Below are 8,157 nucleotides of genomic sequence, written 5' to 3'. Positions count from 1 at the left end.
ATATATATATATATATATATATATATATATATAAATAATATATATATATACACCCACAAACACTTATATAAGCATGTGTGTGTATATGCCTCCTTGTCTTGACATCTGGCACTGATCGTAAACAAAGTGACTATTCTCAGAAAAACATGGCATTTGCTTGCAGCCTTCTGTGAAAATATTAAGCTTACTTGAAAAAAGGTGAGAGTTGATGACAGGAGGAGCACCTGGTCATAGAAAATTTGCCTCGATATTAAAATCAATGATGATGTGTGTATATGTATACACACACACACACACACACATATATGTATATATATGTGTTGTATAGCTGACCTGTGTAACCCATATTAAAACAGCAAAAATAGATGCTAGCACACAGATGGCAGTGATGAATTAGATGATGGCGATGATGATTGATATGAAATTAATGTAGTTAATGTGGAATTAAAAGATCATGGAGAGAAGGAATTACATCTGCCATTTAAATTAGCTTTTAACATAATTTCAGTGTGCACAAAGATACAATTTACTGCTACACATGTTGTAAATAGCCATTCCTATGAATATTTAATATCGAATGATAATTTGTTAAAATGGAATTTAAATTTTGTAATTCTTTCATTATGCTATAAAATTTTTCCAGATAAAACAAAACTAAAATATAAATAACTTTTATATGATGGCCTCCACCTTTGATGAGCTGGTAGCTGTTTTTTGAAATTCTTATCATATGTTTTAATTCAGTCATCCATGAATGAGATTGAATAGCCACCATCCCTGAAGGCACTGACAAGGTATTGTTCAATCAATGCAATGCTCATTTGCAATATATGTCATGCCTGGTTATAAATATTATTGGAATTGATATCATCTAAATCTAACAATAGTTATATCAGTGCTACATAATGGAGTGAGCATTAACAATCAAATTAGAAACATTTATCATTGAATAAAAGACAGCATCACCTCACTAACAAATATTATTTTAATTATTTCAGCAAGTACAAGAGTCAACCCTGGATACATTTTGGTATTGTTAGCAAATCAACAACTCCACTGTACTTACCAAGGAAATATTGAGGGATTCACTACATAGCCATATAATATTGTACATTTGTAGGCTTGAAAATTAGCATACAGGCAGTCTCTAGATTATGAGTTCTATTTTTGTATCTGATAGTATGATGGAACTGCTAGGTACTGTTTGTGTTTAGCATCTCTTTAAAATGATTGAACTAAACTACACTTTTTAATAATTATCTTCACTTGCAGCATATGCAACTTTTAAATCCCTTAAAAGGCTTTGAGCTTATCATGCCCTAAACCAAGGCTAGACATTAATTTTGATCTAATCAAATTGCTAGAAGTTTTTCCATTCCAATAATTAAACCACTGCATGCTTAGTAATAATCATAGTTTTCATTGGATCAGAGTCCTTACATGTTCCATTACCTTTACATTTGTCTTTCAAAATTGTACAAATTATTGACTGATAGTAGAGCAGAACACATTCCCAATGTTGGTAGGCATTTTACTTCTATCTCTATTATTTCCATTTAAATTTTGATTACCCCACTTCCCCATTTTTATGCATTACTATCACTTCTATCAAATTTATGATTTGCAGATGTGGTTACAAGAGCAGGCAAAGAAAAATTTAAACTAGGCAACCTGAATATCACACATAACTGTTTATATACGTGATTTGACTTGAAACAACAACAGTCAAGCTTTGTCTTTCCTCAAGCAAACTACTGAAAACATGCAATGTTTTGATGTTTATTGCAAAGCAGTCTGCCCAGATATTATTATCAACCATTTATCTAATATTTTTAATAGAAGCAACTTTAAGAAGGTCAGTTCATAACTACAGATACTTGTAAGTTGGACATTCATAACTTGTAGACTGTTTATATTTAAAAAAATATTTTATATAGTATACAAACTTTTAAATCAGTTCAAATATGTTTGTGACATATTTGACCTGCAAAAAGGTCATTTTCACTGTAATATACCCAGGAAAATCTTTTCTTTAGGAAATAGATGTCAAAACATTATCAATCATCTTGGGGCACCCTCTAGTGCTAATTATTCAGAGAGGCCATTTTAATTCAGAACTCTTGAAAGCAAGACATTTGTACTACAGAGCCAGAGGCGGTTTCAGGCGGGTTGGTATCAAAAGGGTTAAATATGTTAACATTAACTTAATTACTGTTTTTCATGCATCTTTGAATTTATTATTTTCTAAACAATTTTATTGTTCTGTGTTAACCAATGTGCAATCTTGTATATTTACTTAGTCGTTCTTTCATTACTACAAGTACAGTGAAATCCAGAACATATTTGGAATTGTCTCCCATACTTAACAAAGTTATCAAAATAATGTCAATCATTAAAATTTTTTTTTTCCTCATCACATAATTAGTTCTAGTTAACTTCTTCATCCTTCTTTCATTTAATACATTAACACTAACTTGACATGACTTATAGGTAACACGAGATGACTTATAATTGTGGTAGCATGGCCTGTAGACTAGGGCAGTGTTTCTCAACAGGGATGCACTTATTCCCCCTCCTACTCTGAAGAATTTCAAGTCCAAAGGGTGAATAAGTTTATTAAAATAAAGAAAGTTTACTTATTAATTTCTTAGTTTATAACCCAATGTTTGTTATTTTAAAATAAAGCAAAAAATATATCTTTTAAGTAAGGTGGGAACCTGAAGTGAAATGTTACGAAACACTAAATTGGTGGGGTAACCCTGCATATAGATAAGGACTAACATTGCTTGTAGCATGGGGTAGCAAGTCTTGTAACTTACAGCAACATTGCACTAGTTGGAGTAACATTGCCTGTAACTGGAGAAACACTATTTGCACTTTGAGGTAACATGCCTGTAATCTAGTTACAGGCATGTAGCTTGAGAGTAATATTGCTTGTAATTGGAATAACATTACCTGGAGGTTGGTGGTACCATAACATGCTACTTGAGGGTAATATTACTCATAAGTTAAAGCTAACATCGCCCATACAGATTCTGTCCTGCTTCATAATAAAATGTAAAACAAAAGAGTGAGGATGAGCAAAGTATAACATTAAATATATTTATTCTCTAAACCTTCTTTGGTGTGTGCCACATCTGGAACTAAATCTTTATCATTTGGGCAAGATTTATAGTTTTCCAAAGTTCTACACAGATATATTTGCATTTCATTCATAAAATATAAATTCAGATAAGAATCAGTGCGTAATGGTGTAAACAAGGAAATGTGAACACTGGAGGCATTTGGGTGAAGTTGGTTCAAGCTGGTATCTTACTGGAAGGAGGTGGACTGTCAGAAAAAAGGATACAACCATGCTGTAGTTGATGTTTAGCTCCCAGATCAACCAAGATTGAGTAGACCTATGATCAAAAGCATTCTAGCAGTGACCACCCAATCTTTTGTATATTGGGAACTACGTTATGCAAAGTGTTCTTCTTTTTTAAAATGATAGGGCAAGGGCAAGAAAGAATTTGTTTGATATTTCTAGCAGGTAGAATGACCATAGAGAGGTGCCTCTGTAGAATTAAAAAAGTGATAGTAATGTTGATGCAGATGATGTATGTATGTGATTATCTTATACAAGTAACGACTTATAAATTAGATTTCCTCTGATATTTTCTCCTCACTTATCACAGAAAGCAAGAACACAAGAAACAGAAGATCAAATCAATTATAATTCATGGAATGGAGATAAGTGAAGCATTATCAGATGTCTGATACCAGCCCATTGATCCTGTAGGAAAAAGAAAGGTCAACAACACCTTGGTAATAAGTTCTTGGCATTCTATAACAGTTAATTGAAGACAGGGAAAAAGTGGCAGTTAAAAGACTGAATGTCAGGTGAGTAGACGTAGCAAGGTAAATGTTACCGACTACCCACTCTGTCCTCCACACCAGCACTTTTCCATATAATTAATGATAAATAATTAATGGTTCCCACATTGGGTTGTCTGACTTTCTTTTACAACAAATGGTACTAAAGTTATAAAACAAAACTTTGGAATTAGTTCTACCGAATGATGTGATGGAAGAATTTAAAGAAAGTTAGCTTCTTGTGGAGTATCTGAAAAGCATATATGAAGAGGTAGAGGAGGTGGACTTGATATCTTTGTAGGGGTGGAGCAAAGAGTGCTTGCAACAGAGGTGAAGCAAAAAAAAAAAAAAGAGAGATATGACAGAGAAAGAGAGTGTCTACAATAGGGTGGGACAAGGAAGGTGTGTGTGTGGAGAGGTGTAAGTGAAAAAGAGAGGAAGAGATGATGTCTGTCTTGGAGGTGTAGCAAGGAAGATGTGTTTGCAAAAGGGGTGGAGCAAGCAAGATGTGTGGGAGAGAAAAGAAGTGAGAGAGAGAGAGAGAGAGAGAGAGAAAAAGATGGAAGAAATATTTGAACAGTGGAAATAAAATAAGAAGCAGTGTTATGGATTAGTCAGAAGAGGAAGTCTTTTGGAAACTGGTGTGAAGAAAGGATGCAGAAACTGCAACACATGGACTGTGCATTGAGTTAACATTTTTAACTTAGACCAGGTCTGAATGCTTACAAAAGAGTAGATTCTACTACAAACATCCAAGGACCAGGTAGTGATGTTAAACTGAGCAACAGATTAGATCTAATTGACAATAATGCACCCCCATTATGGTTTTGTTCCTGCGTTAGAAATCATTATTTTAAATAATAATAGTACTAGTAAACCATGAGCAATATTTTCCCACATGACACAAAACAAATTAAAATCATAGAAGATACAAATTACAATATATAACAGGCACTTAAGAGGTAGATTTCAAGTAAACTGATTGGGGCAGTGACAATTACATCCCCTCTAAACTTCATTGAAGATATGATTGTCATAACTTCTCATTTCCTTTTCCTAAAATACATATATATACAGAGGAAGTAATCTTCATAAATTGAGATTCTCCAGCTCTGAACTAGCAACCAACAAAATGTAAGTGCCTCTAGTAACAAGACTCTCAGCTACTTAATGAATGCACATCTCTCACTTTCAGTTAACATTTACTAATGCACGTATGATATAAAATATGTCCTTGATGAAGGAAAAAAACCTTCAAAATTTTTGCAACAAGACAAAATGGCCTTGAAAGATTTATTTTTGATTGCCAACCAAATATAAAGGAAACTATAATATTTTGTCTCTAAATATCTGGTGTAAGATATTATCATTTCATAGATTCTTAACCTCATCTTTAGAGATGAATATATATGTCTCTTTACTCATTTACTGTCTATATTTTGTAAACCCCCTTCAGTTTTTAGGTAAGATATTGAAAAGTTGTAGGCCTCTGAACCCTTAGCGGTTACAATATTGGGTCTTAATTCTGCATGGGGAAGGTAGTACTTTCAATACTATGCAGTAGTGTTCAGTTCAGGGATTGGTATAGCTTTCAATACCAAAGTTTGGCACTAGACTCTCCAAAGTACATCTATAGTTTATGGATTAAAAAAAAAAGTTGAAGCAGAAAGGCTTCATTGGATGTTGCTGGACTCAGATCAACTCCACTGTCTTGAAAGTTAAAGCAAAGAATATGACACTCTCAAATACCAGTCATCCACAGCAGAATGCATACACACAGTTTTCTGTTCTTTTCCTGCTGACAAGTAAACTTAACCAATACACAAGCCAACAAAGATTGCTCAACATGATAGAAATACCAGTCAAATCTTTCTCAAATTACATATTAGATAATGTAACCTTAAGCAATGCATGAGAGAAGGAAAGGATTGTTAAATTAGGAAGCTTTTGATGATAACCCTTGTCTAAGAGACCTATCATCAAAAGCTTCCTAATTTAACAATCCTTTCCTTCTCTCATGCATTGCTTAAGGTTACATTATCTAATATGTAATTTGAGAAAGATTTGACTTGAGGCAAAGTAATAGTACCAATTAGCTAATATATAAAATCTCCTTCTCCCATTAACAAAATGAAAGCCAGTCACAGAACAAAACAGATTTCTCCAATCCCATAATTCCTGTGATTCACTACACTACATGACTTGAACTAAATTTTCTGGAACTAAACAAGACAAAAACAGAACAATGTCAAAATGTCTGGGACAAATAGTTGGTAAGATTAGCTTATTAGTCTGGAAAATCGTAATCTTTATAATAGTTACAATGTATACATTTAGACACTTTCGATTGATTTAATGTCTGAGTGTCATCAAGTTCTTATTCTTGGATATGTACATGATCACAAAACAGATTCAACTTTGGAACATTCATTCTAATGTCGTCATCTACTTATTCACTTGTGTCTGTGGATAAAACTAAAATGTAGCTTAAATGTAAACATTGTAAATAGCCTGAAAATTTTATTGTGCATCTATGTACATGTGTATGTATTTATCAGTCATTATTGTCATCATCATCACCACCGTTTAACATCTGTCTTCCATGCTGGCATGTATTGGATGGTTTGACAGGAGCTGGCCAGCAAGGAGACTATACCAAGCCCTACTGCCTGCTTTGGCATGGTTTTTATAGTTGGATATCCTTCCTACTGCCAACCACTTTACAGAGTGGACTGGGTGCTCTTTACATGGCACTAGCACCAGTGAGGTTGCTAAGTAACTTGCAAGGCAAAGATCCTTTGAGAGGGGGTGGTACTGCAGGAGATGGCTTTGTGCCAGGTGATGAGAAGTTAGAGTATGACAAAGGGGCAGAAACTGGTGTTTGGCTACAAAGGAGTTACATGGTTATGAGAGAGAGAGAGAGCAAGAGAGATGGTGGTGATGTGCTAGGGCATACTCTCAAGATATAAGGATGTGAATATAAATGGGATAGTAGAGGATTGCCCAGGATGCAGGAGTAGGGAGTTCACGTGAATGCAAAACGCTCCTGCAAAGGGTTAATTGAGCCTGTAGTCCCAAACTACAGAAACCTAAATAGCATGACAATAATACATCTATAATTACTATATGCTTCAGTGGTGTTTGATTAGAGGTTAAGGACAGATGGGAATTAATTCTGTAATGCAATCATTCTATTGTTCCAATCCCAAGTTGAATTCCAATTGTTGGCCAATTTGTCTCAACATGAAATTAACAAAGTGAATGTCATTTCTCTCCCCCTTCATCTCTGATGTCATCTGACAAAAGTTAACCAAGATGGCATGAATCAACCAAGCTTTACCTGCTAGAAATAGCAACCCAAATGCTTTTAAATCAGATCCCAATGTTGGATATTCAAGAACCAAATAAAGGGCAGATTTTCAATCCCAGGATCATCCTGATTCCAAGAAGGTATAATATGTCTGTGTAGAGCAAATGTAGACTGAGATACAGGGGTCCCAGATAGACAGAATTTCACATTTATTATTATAGATATATACACTACATACACATTATTGTTTTCCTGTTTTATGCTACATAATATTACCTTCACTTTTATGTCAGTTTGATGGAAATGTATTTAGTTGCTATGGCTATGTGGTTAAAAAGTTCACTTCCTCACTTGCCATATGGTCTTAGGTTCAGCAGCTTGGGTGTCTCCTACTAAGCTGACCAAAGCCTTGTGAGTGAATTTGATAGACAGAAACTGAAAGAATGTGCATGTGTGTGTGTGTTTGTGCTTCCCTGAAAATTGCTAAGCTACAGGCAGTGGCACTACTGTCATTTTTCATGTCAACAGGTTGACAGCTGGTTTTGCACTTCCAAAGAGGAGGGGAATAAGATATCCCTTCTCTGAGAAACAGATAAGGGTTAGCAACAGGAAAGGCATCTGGGTGTAAAACAATGCTTCAATGGTACACATATCTAAGGTATGCTAACAAGGAAGAACTGACATAAAACAAACAAAATATCTATCTATCTATCTATCTAGTTTGGCCAAAATGAAGATGAACACTAATTTCTCCATGTGATTGGCTGGAAAAATTGTTAAGCTATTTTCTTAACATGAAACTAATGGTAACCTTAATACACAAATAAAGTATATATATGTATATATATTAGGAATTTACTAAGAGTAAGAAAGCAAACCAAAGGCCTTATCAATATAGGACAATTTGTAAAGATATTTACTAATAAGTATATGTATATATATAAACATTTAACTGTAATATATATATATATATATATATATTTTATTTATTT

The 8,157-nt window shown here is 34.0% G+C and overlaps 1 protein-coding gene and 1 long non-coding RNA gene across 2 annotated transcripts in view; one reads left to right on the top strand and one right to left on the bottom strand.

Annotated features, from left to right (window-relative positions):
- The window catches only part of LOC106875272 (uncharacterized), a 29,780-nt gene extending 25,260 nt beyond the window's left edge, over positions 1 to 4,520 (top strand). The window contains exons 3-4 of the long non-coding RNA XR_001410096.2: positions 1,628 to 1,879; positions 3,678 to 4,520. This is a non-coding gene — a long non-coding RNA (uncharacterized LOC106875272). The remainder of the gene's footprint in view (positions 1 to 1,627; positions 1,880 to 3,677) is intronic.
- Positions 1 to 8,157, bottom strand: part of LOC106875271 (14 kDa phosphohistidine phosphatase) — a 66,151-nt gene that overhangs the window by 7,088 nt on the left and 50,906 nt on the right. The gene's annotated exons all lie outside the window — the stretch shown is intronic.

The sequence above is a fragment of the Octopus bimaculoides genome, chromosome 2 (assembly GCF_001194135.2).
Source record: "Octopus bimaculoides isolate UCB-OBI-ISO-001 chromosome 2, ASM119413v2, whole genome shotgun sequence".
Classification (NCBI taxonomy): Eukaryota; Metazoa; Mollusca; class Cephalopoda; order Octopoda; family Octopodidae; genus Octopus; species Octopus bimaculoides.
The sequence above is the reverse complement of the archived record's forward strand: the minus strand, read 5'-3'. Positions and strand labels throughout refer to the sequence as shown.